This window comes from Aegilops tauschii, chromosome 6, assembly GCF_002575655.3.
Source record: "Aegilops tauschii subsp. strangulata cultivar AL8/78 chromosome 6, Aet v6.0, whole genome shotgun sequence".
NCBI lineage: Eukaryota > Viridiplantae > Streptophyta > Magnoliopsida > Poales > Poaceae > Aegilops > Aegilops tauschii.
In genome coordinates this window covers 71,774,512-71,794,124 of record NC_053040.3, presented here as the reverse complement: position 1 = coordinate 71,794,124, position 19,613 = coordinate 71,774,512, and the positions used below count along the sequence as shown (strand labels likewise).

At 47.6% G+C, this 19,613-nt stretch overlaps 1 pseudogene; it reads left to right on the top strand.

Annotated features, from left to right (window-relative positions):
• The window catches only part of LOC109758851 (uncharacterized), a 91,896-nt pseudogene extending 79,425 nt beyond the window's left edge, over positions 1-12,471 (top strand).
• The last annotated feature ends 7,142 nt before the right edge of the window (positions 12,472-19,613 follow it).

The window sequence follows — 19,613 nt, the reverse complement described above, 5'->3', positions numbered from 1 at the left end:
ACCTGTTTGAGTTCGATTGGCATGGCCAGTGGTGACAGAGCTTGGATTTTGGCTGGATTTGCTTCAATTCCTCTATTGGAGACGATGAAGCCCAATAGTTTACCGGCGGGGACACCGAAGACACACTTTTCCGGGTTAAGCTTGATGTCGTATGTACGGAGGTTGTCGAATGTGAGACGCAAGTCGTCTATTAGTGTTTTGATGTGTCTGGTTTTGATGATGACGTCGTCCACGTAGGCCTCCACTGTTTTGCCGATCTGTTTCTCGAGGCATGTTTGGATCATGCGCTGGTAGGTGGCGCCGTCGTTCTTGAGCCCGAAAGGCATGGTGTTGAAGCAAAACGGCCCGTATGATGTAATGAATGTTGTTGCCGCTTGATCTCCTTCATTTTGATTTGATGGTATCCGGAATATGCATCAAGGAAGCATAGAGAGTCGTGACCTTCGGTAGCGTCAATGATTTGATCAATGCGGGGAAGAGGGAAGGGATCCTTAGGGCAGGCCTTGTTAAGGTCTTTGAAATCGACGCATGGGCGCTAGGATTTAACCTTCTTTGGTACCATTACCAAGTTTGCCAGCCAGTCCGGATGTTTAATGTCTTTGATGAATCCGGCCTCAATGAGTTTGGCTAGCTCCTCCCCCGTAGCTTGTCGTTTGGGTTCGGAAAAGCGCCGCAGAGTTTGCTTGACCGGCTTATATCCCTTTAGTATGTTGAGGCTGTGTTCGGCCAACTCGCGCGGGATTCCTCGCATATCGGAAGGATGCCAGGCGAATATATCCCAGTTTTCGCGCAGGAAGTCTCGAAGTGCGGCTCGACTGCAGGGCTGAGTTGTGCTCCGATGGACACTGTCTTCTTCGGGTCTGTTGGATGGACCTGAAATTTGACTATTTCTTCTGCTGGCTTGAAGGAAGTGGATTTGGGTCGTTTGTCCAGGATCACATCATCCTTATCCACGGTGGAGCGTAGTGCGCTTAGTTCTTCGGCCGCAAGGGCCTCGGATAATGCCTCGATGGCCAAGGATGCGGTTTTATTCTCGGCGCGGAGGGCTATGTCCGGATCACTGACGAGGGTGATTATTCCATTAGGCCCGGGCATTTTTAGCTTCATATACCCATAATGAGGTATGGCTTGAAAGCGCATGAAGGCCTCTCGCCCTAACAGGGCGTGGTACCCACTGTTGAAAGGGGCCACCTAGAAGGTTATTTCTTCGAACCGATAATTCTCCGGCGTGCCGAACACCACATCAAGTGTAATTTTTCTTGCACACCGAGCTTCCCGGCTGGGAATGATACATCGAAAGGTTGTGTTGCTTTCACCGATGCGGCTCCTATCTATTTCCATCTTGTGGAGCGTGTCCTCGTAAATGAGGTTTAGTCCGATGCCGCCGTCCATGAGGACTTTTGTAAGTTGAAAGCCGTCCATGATGGGACTGAGGACTAGGGCAGCTGGCGCTCGGACTGTTCTGTATTTAGGTTCGTCACCGGCGTTGAAGGTTATGGCCGTGTCATTCTAGGGGTCAATTGTAGCGACCTGGCAAACTTCGGCGAGATCGCGTAGGGCCCTTTTACGCTTGTTGTTTGAAGCGAATGTCTCGAAGACTGCCAATATTCTATTGTCGTCGTTTGGCGGAGGGTGTTGTTCTAGGGTGTCTTTGGTAAGGATATCCTCGCCGCTCTTGGCTACCTGCCGGAGTATCCAACATGCTATAAGGCTGTGGGTTGCCAAGGTATCCGGCGTCGTGTGTATTTTGCATGGGCCATTGAGCCATCCCTCCAGAACGGTGCCATGCAACATAACAGGTTTATGTTTTTTGACTGTTCATCTGGGCGTGCCACGGGGGCGCGTCCTTTTCGCCTGTAAGGGGAGCCGGGACGGTTCCCAGCAAGCTGCCTGAGTTTTCTAGGCGCTTTCCATCGCGCTGTACTTTTGTATGATAGTTGCTAGGTCAGCGGACTTTAGTATGCGGCAGCGATTGATGGCGTTAAGGATACCTTCGTCCGCGCAGTTGTTGCAGAATGCTGCTATCGCGTCTTTGTCGCGGCAGTCTTTTACCTTGTTTTTAACAAGGAGGAATCTAGCCCAGAAGTGGTGGACCGTTTCCCGAGGTTGTTGTTTGATGCTCCTGAGGGCATATATGTCCAGGTGGGTGGGTGGGATTGAATCCGAACCCTGACCCGATTTTGGATCCGGAATTTGGAGGTCTACCGGGCCTGACAGTTCGGGCTCCGGGATATCGACTGATTTTTTAGGCTCGTCATCCGACTCTATGTTCGGAGGAAGAGACAAGCTTTTCTACCGGAAAATATCTGGCTCTTCAAGATCGGCGATCCGAACATAGTTCGTCTTCAATATAGTGGAAGAGTTGCTGCGCTCCTCGACTACCCCTATCTGATGGGTGATCGGTGGAGTTTTAATTTCTCTCTGGTCAGGTTTAAGCCCGACCCGATCGTAGTCTGTAGCGACCCCCAAGGCGGCCATGCGATCCAGGAGTTCGTTCAACGATGATAACTCCATTGGATCCATGCGAGCGGAGTATTTGGGATCGACGCGAAGGCGATTTTCGATGACTTGAGAGGTCATCGTCGGCTTAATGGCCGAGCCGGCGGTCATGACGAAGCCGCCGAGTCGGAGGGTCTGACCTGGGGCCAGGGCTCCTCCGGAGATGATATTATTCTTGACAACAAGGCGAGCCATTAACCCTCCTGGCAACGGCACAGTGGAACTCTCAATGAAAGGACCAATGTCGGTGTCAAAACCGGCGGATCTCGGGTAGGGGGTCCCGAACTGTGCGTCTAGGATCGATGGTAACAGGAGACGGGGGACACAATGTTTCCCCAGGTTCGGGCCCTCTCTATGGAGGTAATACCCTACTTTCTGCTTGATTGATCTTGATGAATATGAGTGTTACAAGAGTTGATCTACCACGAGAGCGTAATGGCTAAACCCCAGAGGTCTAGCCTATGAGTAGATTGTAATGAATCTGTCCTATCCGGACTATTCTCTCCGGTTTATATAGACACCGGAGAGATCTAGGGTTACATGAGGTCGGTTACATAAGAGGGAATCTTCATAGTCGGTCGCCTAGCTTGCCTTCCATGCCAAGGAGAGCCCAATCCGGACACGGGTATAGTCTTCGGTCTTCACAACCCATCAGTCCGGCTCAATAGATAACAAGTCGGACGCCCGAGGACCCGTTAGTCCAGGACTCCCTCAACGGGTCTGCAACATTCAGATCCGTATGTATCTTGCAAATCGCTACGTCTTCCACCTGGACTTGATCGCGGATGGAATTGAAGCATCTCTTGATGTGCTTGGTTCTCTTGTGAAATCTGGATTCCTTTGCCAAGGCAATTGCACTAGTATTGTCACAAAAGATTTTCATTGGACCCGATGCACTAGGTATGACACCTAGATCAGATATGAACTCGTTCATCCAGACTCCTTCATTTGCTGCTTCCGAAGCAGCTATGTACTCCGCTTCACACGTAGATCCCGCCACGACGCTTTGCATAGAACTGCACCAACTGACAGCTCCACCGTTCAATAAAAACACGTATCCAGTTTGCGATTTAGAATCGTCCGGATTAGTTTCAAAGCTTTGCATTGACGTAACCATTTACGACGAGCTCTTTGTCACCTCCATAAACGAGAAACATATCCGTAGTCCTTTTCAGGTATTTCAGGATGTTCTTGACCGCTGTCCAGTGATCCACTCCTGGATTACTTTGGTACCTCCCTGCTAAACTAATAGCAAGGCACACATCAGGTCTCGTACACAGCATTGCATACATGATAGAGCCTATGGCTGAAGCATAGGGAACATCTTTCATCTTGTCTCTATCTTCTGCAGTGGTCGGGAATTGAGTCTGACTCAACTTCACACCTTGTAATACAGGCAAGAACCCTTTCTTTTTTGATCCATTTTGAACTTCTTCAAAACTTTATCAAGGTATGTGCTTTGTGAAAGTCCAATTAAGCGTCTTGATCTATCACTATAGATCTTGATGCCCAATATATAAGCAGCTTCACCGAGGTCTTTCATCGAAAAACTCTTATTCAAGTATCCTTTTATGCTATCCAGAAATTCTATATCATTTCCAATCAACAATATGTCATCCACATATAATATTAGAAATGCTACAGAGCTCCCACTCACTTTCTTGTAAATACTGGCTTCTCCAAAAGTCTGCATAAAACCATATGCTTTGATCACACTATCAAAACGTTTATTCCAACTCCGATATGCTTGCACCAGTCCATAGATGGATCGCTGGAGCTCGTACACTTTGTTAGCATCCTTTGGATTGATAAAACCTTCAGGTTGCATCATATACAACTCTTCTTCCAGAAATCCATTCAGGAATGCAGTCTTTACATCCATTTGCCAAATTTCATAATCATAAAATGCGGCAATTGCAAACATGATTCAGACGGACTTAAGCATCGCTACGGGTGAGAATGTCTCATCATAGTCAACTCCTTGAACTTGTCGAAAACCTTTCGCAACAAGTCGAGCTTTGTAGACAGTAACATTACTGTCAGCGTCAGTCTTCTTCTTGAAGATCCATTTATTCTTGATGGCTTGCCGATCATCGGGCAAGTCAACCAAAGTCCACACTTTGTTCTCATACATGGATCCCATCTCAGATTTCATGGCCTCAAGCCATTTTGCGGAATCTAGGCTCATCATCGCTTCCTCATAGTTCGTAGGTTCGTCATGGTCAAGTAAGATGACCTTCAGAACAGGATTACCATACCACTCTGGTGCGGATCTTACTCTGGTTGACCTACGAGGTTCGGTAGTGAGTTGATCTGAAGTTACATGATCATCATCATTAGCTTCCTCACTAATTGGTGTAGGAGTCACATGAATAGTTTTCTGTGATGAACTACTTTCCAATAAGGGAGTAGGTACAGTTACCTCATCAAGTTCTACTTTCCTCCCACTCACTTCGTTCGAAGGAAACTCCTTCTCTAGAAAGGATCCATTCTTAGCAACGAATGTCTTGCCTTCGGATTTGTGATAGAAGGTGTACCCAACAGTCTCCTTTGGGTATCCTATGAAGACACATTTCTCCGATTTGGGTTCGAGCTTATCAGGTTGAAGCTTTTTCACATAAGCATCGCAGCCCCAAACTTTAAGAAACAACAACTTTGGTTTCTTGCCAAACCATAGTTCATAAGGCGTCTTCTCAATCTATTTAGATGGTGCCCTATTTAATGTGAATGCAGTCGTCTCTAAAGCATAACCCCAAAACGATAGCGGTAAATCAGTAAGAGACATCATAGATCGCACCATATTTAGTAAAGTACGATTACGACGTTCGGACACACCAAAACGCTGTGGTGTTCCGGGTGGCGTGAGTTGGGAAACTATTCCGCACTGTTTCAAATGAAGACTAAACTCATAACTCAAATATTCTCCTCCATGATTAGATCGTAGAAACTTTATTTTCTTGTTACGATGATTTTCCACTTCACTCTGAAATTCTTTGAACTTTTCAAATGTTTCAGACTTATGTTTCATTAAGTAGATATACCCATACCTGCTCAAATCATCTGTGAAGGTGAGAAAATAACGATACATGCCGCGAGCCTCAATATTCATTGGACCACATACATCAGTATGTATGATTTCCAACAAATCTGTTGCTCGCTCCATTGTTCAGGAGAACGGCGTTTTAGTCATCTTGCCCATGAGGCATGGTTCGCAAGTACCAAGTGATTCACAATCAAGTGATTCCAAAAGTCCATCAGAATGGAGTTTCTTCACGCGCTTTACACCAATATGACCCAAACGGCAGTGCCACAAGTAAGTTGCACTATCATTATCAACTCTGCATCTTTTGGCTTCAACATTATGAATATGTGTACTACTACTATCGAGATTCATCAAAAATAGACCACTCTTAAAGGGTGCATGACCATAAAAGATATTACTCATATAAATAGAACAACCATTATTCTCAGATTTAAATGAATAACCGTCTCGCATTAAACAAGATCCAGATATAATGTTCATGCTCAACGCTGGCACCAAATAACAATTATTCCGGTCTAAAACTAATCCCGAAGGTGGATGTAGAGGTAGCGTGCCGACGGCGATCACATCGACTTTGGAACCATTTCACACGCGTATCGTCGCCTCGTCCTTAGCCAATCTTTGCTTAATCTGTAGTTCCTGTTTCGAGTTGCAAATATTAGCAACAGAACCAGTATCAAATACCCAGGTGCTACTGCGAGCTTTAGTAAGGTACACATCAATAACATGTATATCACATATACCTTCGTTCATCTTGCCATCCTTCTTATCTGCCAAATACTTGGGGCAGTTTCGCTTCCAGTGGCCAGTCCCTTTGCAGTAGAAGCACTCAGTCTCAGGCTTAGGTCCAGACTTGGGTTTCTTCTCCTGAGCAGCAACTTGTTTGCCGTTCTTCTTGAAGTTCCCCTTCTTCTTCCCTTTACCCTTTTTCTTGAAACTGGTGGTCTTGTTGACCATCAACACTTGATGCTCCTTCTTGATTTCTACCTCCGCAGCCTTTAGCATCGCGAAGAGCTCGGGAATTGTCTTATCCATCCCTTGCATGTTATAGTTCATCACGAAGCTTTTGTAGCTTGCTGGCAGTGATTGAAGAATTCTGTCAATGACACTATCATCCCGAAGATTACCTCCCAGTTGAATCAAGTGATTGTTATACCCAGACATTTTGAGTATATGCTCACTGACAGAACTATTGTCCTCCATCTTGAAGATGTAGAACTTATTGGAGACTTCATATCTCTCAATCCGGGCATTTGCTTGAAATATTAAATTCAACTCCTGGAACATCTGATATGCTCCATGACGTTCAAAACGTCGTTGAAGTCCCGGTTCTAAGCCGTAAAGCATGCCACACTGAACTATCGAGTAGTCATCAGCTTTGCTCTGTCAGACGTTCATAACATCTGGCGTTGCTCCTGCAGCGGGTTTGGCACCTAGCGGTGCTTCCAGGACGTAATTCTTCTATCCAGCAATGAGGATAATCCTCAAGTTACGGACCCGGTCCATGTAATTGCTACCATCATCTTTCAACTTTGCTTTCTCAAGGAATGCATTAAAATTAATGGAACAACAGCACGAGCCATCTATCTACAACAACATAGACATGTAAAATACTATCAGGTACTAAGTTCATGATAAATTAAAGTTCAATTAATCAAATTACTTAAGAACTCCCAGTTAGATAGACATCCCTCTAATCATCTAAGTGATCACGTGATCCATATCAACTAAACCATGTCCGATCATCACGTGAGATGGAGTAGTTTTCAATGGTGAACATCACTATGTTGATCATATCTACTATATGATTCACGCTCGACCTTTCAGTCTCAGTGTTCCGAGGCCATATCTGCATATGCTAGGCTCGTCAAGTTTAACCTGAGTATTTCTGCGTGTGCAAAACTGGCTTGCACCCGTTGTATATGAACGTAGAGCTTATCACACCCGATCATCACGTGGTGTCTCGGCAGGACGAACTTTGGCAATGGTGCATACTCAGGGAGAACACTTGTACCTTGAAATTTAGTGAGAGGTCATCTTATAATGCTAACGTCAATCAAAGCAGAATAAGATGCATAAAAGATAAAGGTCACATGCAATCAATATAAGTGATATGATATGGCCATCATCATCTTGTGCCTTCGATCTCCATCTCCAAAGCACCGTCATGATCACCATTGTCACCGGCGCGACACCTTGATCTCCATCGTAGAATCGTTGTCGTCTCGCCAACTATTGCTTCTACGACTATCGCTACCGCTTAGTGATAAAGTAAAGCAATTACATGGCGATTGCATTTCATACAATAAAGCGACAACCATATGGCTCCTGCCAGTTGCCGATAACTCGGTTACAAAACATGATCATCTCATACAATAAAATTTAGCATCATGTCTTGACCATATCACATCACAACATGCCCTACAAAAACAAGTTAGACGTCCTCTACTTCGTTGTTGCAAGTTTTACGTGGCTGCTACAGGCTGAGCAAGAACCATTCTTACCTACGCATCAAAACCACAATGATACTTCGTCAAGTTAGTGTTGGTTTAACCTTCACAAGGACCGGGCGTAGCCACACTCGATTCAACTAAAGTTGGATAAACTGACACCCGCCAGCCACCTATGTGCGAAGCACGTCGGTAGAACCAGTCTCGCGTAAGTGTACGCGTAATGTCGGTCCGGGCCGCTTCATCCAACAATACCGCCGAATCAAAGTATGACATGCTGGTAAGCAGTATGACTAGTATCACCCACAACTCACTTGTGTTCTACTCGTGCATATAACATCTACGCATAAACCTGGCTCGGATGCCACTGTTGGGGAACGTAGTAATTTCAAAAAAAAAAATCTACGCACGCGCAAGATCATGGTGATGCATAGCAATGAGAGGGGAGAGTGTTGTCCACGTACCCTCGTATACCGAAAGCTGAAGCGTTATAACAACGCGGTTGATGTAGTCGTACGTCTTCACGATACGACCGATCCAAGTACCGAATGCACGGCACCTCCGAGTTCAGCACACGTACAACTCGATGACGTCCGAACTCCGATCCAGCAGAGCTTTGCGGGAGAGTTCCGTCAGCACGACGGCGTGATGACAGTGATGATGTTGCTACCGACGCAGGGCTTCGCCTAAGCATCGCTACGATATGACCGAGGTGGATTATGGTGGAGGGGGGCACCGCACACGGCTTGGAACAATCAACTTGTGTGTTCTAGGGTGCCCCCTGCCCCCGTATATAAAGGAGCAAGGGGGAAGCCCGGCCGGCCCTTGGGGCGCGCCAAGGAGGGGGAGTCCTTCTCCTAGTAGGAGTAGGACTCCCCTTTCCTAGTCCAACAAGGAAGAGGGAAGGGGGAAGGAAAGAGAAGGAGAGGGTGAGGGAAAGAGGGGCCGCGCCCCCCTCCCCTAGTCCAATTCGGACTCCTCACGGGAGGGGGCGCGCCACCTCCTGGGCTGCTGCCCTCTCTCTCCCCTCAGGCCCACTAAGGCCCAATACTTACCCAGGGGTTTCCCGTAACCCCTCCGGCACTCCGGTTTTCTCCGAAACCACTCGGAACACTTCCGGTGTCCGAATATAGCCATCAAATATATCAATCTTTACGTCTCGATAATTTCGACACTCCTCGTCATGTCCATGATCACATCCGGGACTCCGAACTACCTTCGGTACATCAAATCTCATAAACTCATAATACCGATCGTCACTGAACATTAAGCGTGTGGACCCTACGGGTTCGAGAACTATGTAGACATGAAAGAGACTCGTCTCCGGTCAATAACCAATAGCGGAACCTGGATGCCCATATTGGTTCCTACATATTCTACGAAGATCTTTATCGGTCAAACCGCATAACAACATACGTTGTTCCCTTTGTCATCGGTATGTTACTTGCTCGAGATTCGATCGTCGGTATCCTCATACCTAGCTCAATCTCGTTACTGGAAAGTCTCTTTACTCGTTCCATAATGCATCATCCCGCAACTAACTCATTAGTCACATTGCTTGCAAGGCTTATAGTGATGTGCATTCCGAGAGGGCCCAGAGATACCTCTCCGACAATCGGAGTGACAAATCCTAGTCTCGATCTATGCCAAGTCAACAAGTACCATCGGAGACACCAGTAGAGCACCTTTATAATCACCCAGTTACGTTGTGACGTTTGGTAGAACACAAAGTGTTCCTCCGGTAATCGGGAGTTGCATAATCTCATAGTCATAGGAACATGTATAAGTCATGAAGAAAGCAATAACAGTAAACTAAAACGATCAAGTGCTAAGCTAACGGAATGGGTCAAGTCAATCACATCATTCTCCTAATAATGTGATCCTGTTTATCAAATGATAACTCATGCCTATGGTTAGGAAACTTAACCATCTTTGATAAACGAGCTAATCAAGTAGAGGCATACTAGTGACACTCTGTTTTTCTATGTATTCACACATGTATTATGTTTCCGGTTAATACAATTCTAGCATGAATAATAAACATTTATCATGAAATAAGAAATAAATAATAATTTTATTATTGCCTCTAGGCCATATTTCCTTCAGACCATGCCCACATGCCAGAGCCCTGCCAATAAGAATGGTCAACATTTCGGCCACTATATTAAACAAGAGAGGAGACATGGAATCCCCTTGTCTCAATCCCTTGTGTGTCTGAAAGTAATGGCCGATATCATCGTTAACCTTGATTCCGACACTACCCTTCTGGACTTGAGAATCCACTTGGTTCCGCCAGTGCTCACTAAATCCTTTCATACGCATTGCCTGCTGAAGGAAAGACCACTTAACTTTTATCATAGGCCTTCTCAAAATCCACTTTGAAGATAACCCCATCTAGCTTATTCGAATGAATTTCATGTAACGTTTCATGCAGAACGACCACCCCTGCAAGTATGTGTCACCCTGGCATGAACGTTGTCTGGCTCGGTTGCACCACCGAGTGAGCAATCTTTGTCAATCTATTGGTACCCACCTTTGTGAATATTTGGAAACTCACGTTAAGAAGACATATTGGTCTAAATTATTCAATCCGAACTGCCTCTTCTTTCTTTGGCAACAAGTAATCATACCAAAGTTGAGATGAAACAGCTCTAAATGACCGTTAAAGAAATCATGAAACATAGGCATAAGATCATCCTTAATAATATGCCAACATTTCTTATAGAATTCAGCTGGAACCCATCTGGTCCCGGTGCCTTATTCGGTTTCATTTGTAAGATTGCATCCAGAACCTCTTTCTCAGTAAACGGTGCAGATAGAATATCATTCTCCTCTACCTGGAGCTGAGGGATATCTCCCACAACAAATTCATCTACGGACACCGTGCTTACTTCTGGAGGCCCAGAAAGTTGTTTATAATAATTAGAGATATATTCTTTCAGATTCTCGTATCCCACTATTGTCCCCTCGTCTTGCTCAAGCTGTATTATTTTCTTCTTCCTATGTTTACCATTCGCGATCATATGGAAGAATTGTGTATTGTCATCCCCTTGGACAACCTTAAGTACTTTAGCACGCAAAGCCCACTTGAGCTCCTCTTCTCTAAGAAGGGCTCGTAAGGCTTGCTCAGCTTTGGACTTAGAGCGCTGCTCATCCACCGAAAGAAGGTTAACTTCATCTTTTAAATCTAAATCTTCAATTAATTGGGTGAGTCGCTCTTTTCCTTGTTTGCCACTCTCATTTCTAGCCCAACCTCGCAAGAACTGCCTCATATGTCTAATTTTATTTTGCCATCTCTCAATACTAGTTTGTCCACTAACAGGCTTTGCCTATTCACGTGCAATAATCTCCAAAAACTTTTCTCTCTCGAACCACCCAAGTTTGAAAGAGAAAGCATTCTTGTTTGCAATATGTGTAGCCTCACCCGAGTCTACAAGTAATGGTGTGCAATCTGAGATCGCCCTCTGCATCGCGTGTACCGGCACAAGTGGGTATTTTTGTTCCCATTCCACGCTAGCGAGCACCCTATCCAACTTCTCATAAGTTGGAGTGGGCAATTAATTGGCCCATGTAAACTGTCTACCGGTAAGCTCAATTTCTCTCAAATTAAGACTCTCAATAATCATGTTAAACATCATGGATCAACGTCCATCAAAGTTATCATTGTTCTTTTCATCTCTCCTTCGAATTATGTTAAAATCCCCTCCGACTAGGATTGGAAGAGTCTCGTCCCCACAGATCCGCACCAAGTCAGCTAGAAAATCAGGTTTAAGTTCGGGTTGTGCTGCCCCATATACAACAACTAGAGACTATCGGAAGCCATCCAATTTTGATCTTACCCGAAACTGTGAAGCCACCGAGGCGAAGGCGACTCATGGTGCTGCTGTTGCTACTGAGACAACAGAGGGTGGACTAATAAGCACCAAGCAAGCCGCTAGTGGGCTGGAGGCTGACTCGAGCCGTGCTGCGAAGAAGAAACCTAGAAAGGGGAAGGCGGCAAAGCCGGAGACCAAGGATCCCAACTCTTCTCCTGTAAGTAGACGCTCCGCACTCGTGAATACGATTGTCTGAATGAATTCCGCACACTGATTTGACCAAACTCCACCAGAGCAGGGGCACGGGGGGATCGGAGTAGCGTAGCGCGCGCCAGATCAAGATCATGCAGAGCCTGGGCTTGATTGCTCCGCTGGGATCTCTGTTCGACGTGAAGGGTTCTACTGCAGTCGCCCGTTGATGATATTTTGTAATCACACCATTGGTTCTGTATGGAAACCCGTAGTTATGGTGCCTACCTGATCTACCTACTACTAGTTTACTAGTGCCAATTTCTGTTCTTGTTTACGGAAGATTTGGCCCGGACATAGCTGCTGCGCCAGTAAGCGCACAGTTAGTTCTATCTGTATCAGCGCAAAGACGAGCCGCAGTCGCTCAGTGCTGTACCAAATTGGTTATTAAGATATTAAGTTGCGACTTAGATTATTTCCGCTTGGTGCTAGGATCTGTCGTGATTGATGCGGTGGCATGAGTGACCCAACGCTCAGGTTATCTTCAGTTAGCATATTGTATGAGCTGTGGACACTCTGATGCCTGTGGTTGATGCAGAGTTGCTCACCAGTATCTACAGAAGCACTGAGTTTCTTTTTTTTTTTGGAGCTCATTTGATGTCTAGTGGAAGATCTCTCCATCTTGATTTTCCATCTGATCCGTGTACTATCATGTGCTATTTGTGCACAAGTAAACGGACAGTTTATTTCTGTAGTTCCTTTCTCCATTTATTCAACTCTAGGTTTAACGATGGAAGAACCAGCCGATTTGGGCAGCCTGATCGCATGTTTAGTGGTCCTTTGCGTTATCTGAACCAAGAGATTAATATACAGGGCTCCGTTTGGCTCCCTAATACAACAAGGGGGTGGTGGCGCAGTTTCCAGCGCGTAGGTCTCATAGCTAAACGTGAGTGATCCTGAGGTTGAGATTTCGAGCCTCTTTCACGCAGGTGAAATCGAGCAACTCTGAACCTGGTCATCTTTTTATTTGCTGGTTCTCACATATCTCAAAAGAAGCTTTCTTCAGTGTAGTACTACAATATTTCACAAAGAACACAGTAAATTTCACTGATCCGAGTGACAACCAACCAAATTCTCATATATGCTGTGCCATCTCCAACACTCACATATCAACTTATTTATTCCACCACACAAGAGACAAGACATCATGAACCCCAAAGCCGGCGGCTTTAACCGTGCAAGGCCTTGCGGAGCTTGCGGCAGTGCTCCACGCAGGTCGCCGCCGCATCAGCATCAGCAGCGTCCGGCTCGCCGTCGACGACGCAGCCCGAGGCCTCCACGCATACCCCTGGGCACCCGCCGCCCAGGGCGCACACCACGCCGCAGAGCGGCTTGCAGAACAGCCGGGGGTGCCTGAGCCTGCAGTCGGAGTAGCAGCTGACGTAGCATTTGCAGAACGCCGACGCCGCGTTCGCCGCCGGCTGCTGCTGCGCCGACAGCAGGATGACGAGGAGCACGCAGACGGCCGCAGGCTTCACTCTCTTCTCCTTCTTCCCCTCCATTGGTTCTGGTTCTTCTTCTTGCCTGTGAGCTGTGACAGTCGCTGGGCTGCCCCTCTCTTTATACCGACGAAGAAGCTTCTTCTGCTGCACACGGCATTGACTCTGCAAGAAGCTTCTTCTGCTGCACATGCCATTGTTTCGCGGAGAAGATTTTCTCTCTAGAGATGAGCTTGATTCAGGAAGAAGCTTTTCCTATTGCAGATATGATCATACATATGGAAGCTCAGATGCTCTTGCCGGATCAAGGATGGAGTGAACTACTTAAAACACTTTGCTGTTACAACTAGCCGTCCCTGTTCCATGAATCGACAGATAAGTTCTATCATCTGTTTCTTACCTTTGTATTGCACACATACATATAGAGAGGAGTGTGTAGTACACAAGTTGTTGTTGCTCAAGCAATGCATATGTACGTGCATCTTATATAGATATAGGCTTGTCTAGTGCTCGTTTTCAGGGTCCCATTTCTGACCCGTAAGCCTCTATATTAGGTATACTTGTGCAATTTTGCAACGGTGGCATTAGTGGCACCATGTGAAATAAGAGTGAATTGCAGTTTTTACCCCTAAGTTCGACATTTTTGACGCTAATTACCTCATTTAAGAAAATTTCATCCATTATACCCCATTTAACAAAAGTGTTGCCATAAATTACCCTTTTCTATTTTTGTGAGTGTTCCGATCTATAGGCCCCGATTACCAGGTCCATGTGGCGTGCCATGTCGTCGGTTTTTTCCTGGAGTTTTTTTCCTCATGTGAACCAGGCCGTGCCGCTGCGCCCGACCGGACTGCCTGATGTGAATCACACGCACGGTGGCACCGGCGCACCACACTCCTGGCGCCTGTCCCGACCCGCACCACGCTTGCCTGTAGAGCACGCACTGGTCGCCTAACCGCGCACGCAATAACTAAATGGCCACCTCTTCAACATTTTCTTCTCGGATCGGTGATTAAGGATACCACACAAAAAACACAATCTTGTTTGTGACTCTCAGGTCTCAGTAGAAGCCAGAACTACACACAGACAAATTATAGACAGTTTCCCTATTACTGTGTGTTTTCATCATGTTATTACCTCCGGATATATGGTTATCTAATGCTCTGATTTTATATATAGAAAAGTTCAAGTTCCTTTTAACATCAGTACTCCATCCGTCCCATAATATAAAAGTGTTTTTGACGCTACACTAGTGTCAAAAAAACGTCTTACATTATGGGACGGAGGGAGTATATAAGATGTTTTTTGACACTAGTGTAGTGTAAAAAACGTTTTTATATTATGGGACGGAGGGAGTACAATGGAGGTAAGTAGACAAGCAGTCAAGCACTGGTCAGTAACATTGTTCATACTTGTTTTTTGAGGGAATGACAATGTTCACACTGACAAGGTAATAAGATACCATATAGTAAGTCTAGTAGTAAAGTAGTATATATACATTTGTTCTAATCCGATCCATCCAGGTATACATAATTTACTGTCGGTTTATGATAATACTGAAGAAAAAATTAGGTCGCTTTATGATAATACTGAAGAAAAAACATACATGTTTCAGGATTATATCCACAAAACCTTCTCCACATTGATAATATGCTACAGTGATCAAGTACAGCCATCTCATGGCAGATCTTCAAAACAAGAAAAAGTGACCTGAAGTCCTGAACCCATCTAATATGCATCCCGAACTGCAAGAGAACTAAAAGCCTAACCACCGGATGTGAAAATCAGAAAATTCGGGCATGCATGAGAGGGGAGGAGATTGCCATGCCAGTTGCTGCTTCCGGCTCCAACGATCACCAACATTAACTACAAGTGTCGCCTGCCGCTCCGCGCCTACGTTCGTCCTGCCCTCTCTGAACGAAGGACGAGTGGGGTGGGCCAGACATGGGCGACCGTGCATGGGACTGGGGGGTGAGCGATGCGTGCCGCGATTGGAGGCGAGCGTGGCGCAACAGACTCAGGTGAGATATGCGTGGTAGGATTGGAAGGGATCGTGGTGCATCGGACTCGAGCGACCTGTAAATCAGTGAGGACCTGCGCCTGCGTGTGCTTGCCATCGGCCAGGTCCAGTCGGCAGAAGCTGGCGAACCGGTTCAGTCTGCAGAAAAATCGCCAAGGAAAAACCCGTCAATGTGGCACGCCACGGGGACCTGATAATCGGGGCCCATATATCAGAACACTCACAAAAATAGGAAAGGATAAATTGTGGCAACACTTTTTTTATGGGTGGCAACACCTTTGTTTAATGGGGTATAATGGATAAAATTCTCTAAAATGGGGTAATTAGCATCAAAAATGTCAAACTTAGGGGTAAAAGCTGGAACTCACTCGTGAAATAATGACCATTATATCAGCTGATCAACAACTTGCTCTGATTAAGTAGTAGCCGGTGTCAATATCCATTTCACCATCCAACGGACCTATGACCTGATCTGATTGTTTTCGGGGGCGAATACAGCAACGCCTCATCGATATATTAAGATTGCAAACATGATTTACATGGGGGGGGGGGGGTTAGGGGGGCTACAAAGAAGTTACAGAGGGATGACATCCCCCTTTGATGGCGGTGGCAGATTGGCATGAACTCGTAGGAGGGGAGCGGGGTGGTTGGCGAGGGACTCCTCCTTGGTGGCCAGTGGGGAAGTACAATGTGAAGGAGAGATGGCTCCATAGAGAATGTGAGGTGGGCATCAAACGGTTTTAAAGGAGAGGGCTCCAGTGAGAAATGTCGCCCTACGGCAAGAAACCAAGCGGGAAGGGAGGGTCCGTCAGAAAAATGGTAGGGTGTGTCATGGGGGTGCGGTTTTTGTGTTGGGACCGCGTGTTGAAGATAGCATGAGATAGATTTGGGGAGCCCGAACTGTCTAGACGGTTGAATTTTAGGAGCCCGTGCACTACCGAAAAACGGTCCTACCCCGACGGCCAAAACTATGCCTACGGCAGCCGTCGGCATACTTGGAGCTATGCCGACAGCCTAGTCCTGGCCGTCGGCTTATCCTGGCCGTCGGGCTACCTCGATCTACGCCGACGGCAGCCGTCGGCACAGAACGACCGTCGACCTAGATGCAGACACGCCGACAGCAGCCGTCGGCATAAATCAGCCGTCGGCATACCTGTGGGCCCGGCGACGCCGCCCGTGACCAGCTGCTAACGCCGTCAAACCTATGCCGACGGTCGGAACGGGCGGCCGTCGGCATATCTCCGCATGCCACGTCACCGATCCGCGGCGTAGATATGCCGACGGCAGCCGTTGGCATAGGCGCCACCTCACCGATCCGCGGCACAGCGCCCACCCAAAACCCTGCCGTCTCTAGTTATTTTTTATATGTGTTTTTTTACATTTGTTTTTCTGCTTTTTTTACATATCTCCGCATGCCACGTCACCGATCCGCGGCGTAGATATGCCGACGGCAATGCCGTCGGCATAGTTATTTTTTTATATGTGTTTTTTTTACATTTGTTTTTCTGCTTTTTTTACATATGTTTTTATGCTTTTTTTATGTATTATATGAATATATATGTAGTTTGTAATTTTTTCCATAGATTATGAATATATATATATATATAGTTTGAATTTTTTTCGAGCACATTAATAATGTGCCGTCATGTTCTTTTGAATATAGGTCCTTATATTTTATTAAAATAAAAAACAGCTATGCCGACAGAAGTTTTCTGGCGGTTGCAAACGCCCGGCACCTGTCTCCGGAGTGTGACCCCCTCACGTCCGCGGTGTGCCCCCCTCACGGACGGTCCGCCGCCGGCATCTGAGGGCGGAAACAGCCGCATCGGGTCTATACGGAGGGGACGTTGCTCCCAAGTGTTTCTATGGGATGACCTACCACAACCGGGTGGTGTTGTGGCACAACCGGGTGGAGAGGTCCGCTGGTCAAAGCCCGCCCGTGGGAAGTCAAAGGGATAGATCTCGTGGTCAACCGCTCCAGGGTTAGGCGGGACGGGGGCCCTGGGGGTGTAGCAATGCCACCGAAGCGTCGCACCGGCCCCTCATACATGGGGGTGGTGTTGTGGCATGTCCAAAGAGGCGGCACGCGTCTCCGGGGTGTGGCCCCCCTCACGGACGGCGATGACACAGTAGTAGACGTTCTGCGGTAACGGTGCGGCGTGAATATTATTAAATATTCAGATTGCGATAAAATCATGAGTTTTTTACAAGACGTGGGAACATGTGCTATAGGAACGATGGTAATTTTTCATAATTTTTGGTTATGGAGAAGTATCCGAACAATTTCCCTCTACCCGGATTGCCCTTCGCCTGTCTACGACTGTGGCCAGCGGCCTCCGTGGGCTAGCATGCCGCCAATCTTGCATACGCGGCTTCTCACAAGTTTGAAGGTGTTGTGGCGGTTGCAAACGCCCGGCACGCGTCTCCGGGGCGTGGCCTCCCAGCTCACGGACGGCGCCGTCGCCGGCACCTGAAGGGGGGAAACGGACGCGTCGGGTCTACACGGAGGGGATGTAGCTGTGGGTTTGGCCCGGATGTTGCTCCCAGGTGTCCCTCTGTGCTGACCTGACACAACCGGGTGGAGAGGTCCACTGGTCAAAGCCCGCCCGTGGGAAGTCAAAGGGCTAGATCTCGTGGTCAACCGCTCCAGGGTTAGGCGGGACGGGGGCCCTGGGGGGTAGCAATGCCACCGAAGCATCGCACCGGCCCCTCATACATGGGGGTGGTGTTGTGGCATGTCCGAAGAGGCGGCACGCGTCTCCGGGGTGTGGCCCCCCTCATGGACGGCGATGACACAGTAGTAGACGTTCTGCGGTAACGGTGCGGCGTGAATATTATTAAATATTCGGATCGCGATAAAATCATGAGTTTTTTACAAGACGTGGGAACATGAGCTATAGGAACGATGGTAATTTTTCATAATTTTTGGTCATGGAGAAGTATCCGAACAATTCCCTCTACCTGGATTGCCCTTCGCATGTCTACGACTGTGGCCGGCGGCCTCCGTGGGCTAGCATGCCGCCAATCTTGCGTACGCGGCTTCTCACAAGTCTGAAGGTGTTGTGGCGGTTGCAAACGCCCGGCACGCGTCTCCGGGGCGTGGCTTCCCAGCGCACGGACGGCGCCGACGCCGGCACCTGAAGGGGGGAAACGAACGCGTCGGGTCTACACGGAGGGGATGTAGCTGTGGGTTTGGCCCGGATGTTGCTCCCAGGTGTCCCTCTGTGCTGACCTGACACAACCGGGTGGAGAGGTCCACTGGTCAAAGCCCGCCCGTGGTAAGTCAAAGGGCTAGATCTCGTGGTCAATCGCTCCAGGGTTAGGCGGGACGGGGGCCCTAGGGGGGTAGCAATGCCACCGGAGCGTCGCACCGGCACCTCATACATGGGGGGTGGTGTTGTGGCATGTCCGAAGAGGCGGCACGCGTCTCCGGGGTGTGGCCCCCCTCACGGACGGCGATGACACAGTAGTAGACGTTCTGCGGTAACGGTGCGGCGTGAATATTATTAAATATTCGGATCGCGATAAAATGATGAGTTTTTTACAAGACTTGGGAACATGTGCTATAGGAACGATGGTAATTTTTCATAATTTTTGGTTATGGAGAAGTATCCGAACAATTCCCTCTACCCGGATTGCCCTTCGCATGTCTACGACTGTGGCCGCCGGCCTCCGTGGGCTAACATGCCGCCAATCTTGCGTACGCGGCTTCTCACAAGTCAGAAGGTGTTGTGGCGGTTGCAAACGCCGGGCACGCGTCTCCGGGGCCTTGCCTCCCAGCTCACGGACGGCGCCGTCGCCGGCACCTGAAGGGGGGAAACGGACGCGTCGGGTCTACCCGGAGGTGATGTAGCTGTGGGTTTGGCCCGGATGTTGCTCCCAGGTGTCCCTCTGTGCTGACCTGACACAACCGGGTGGAGAGGTCTCCGGGGTGTGCCCCCCTCACGGACGGCGATGACACAGTAGTAGACGTTCTGCGGTAACGGTGCGGCGTGAATATTATTAAATATTCGGATCGCGATAAAATCATGAGTTTTTTACAAGACGTGGGAACATGTGCTATAGGAACGATGGTAATTTTTCATAATTTTTGGTCAT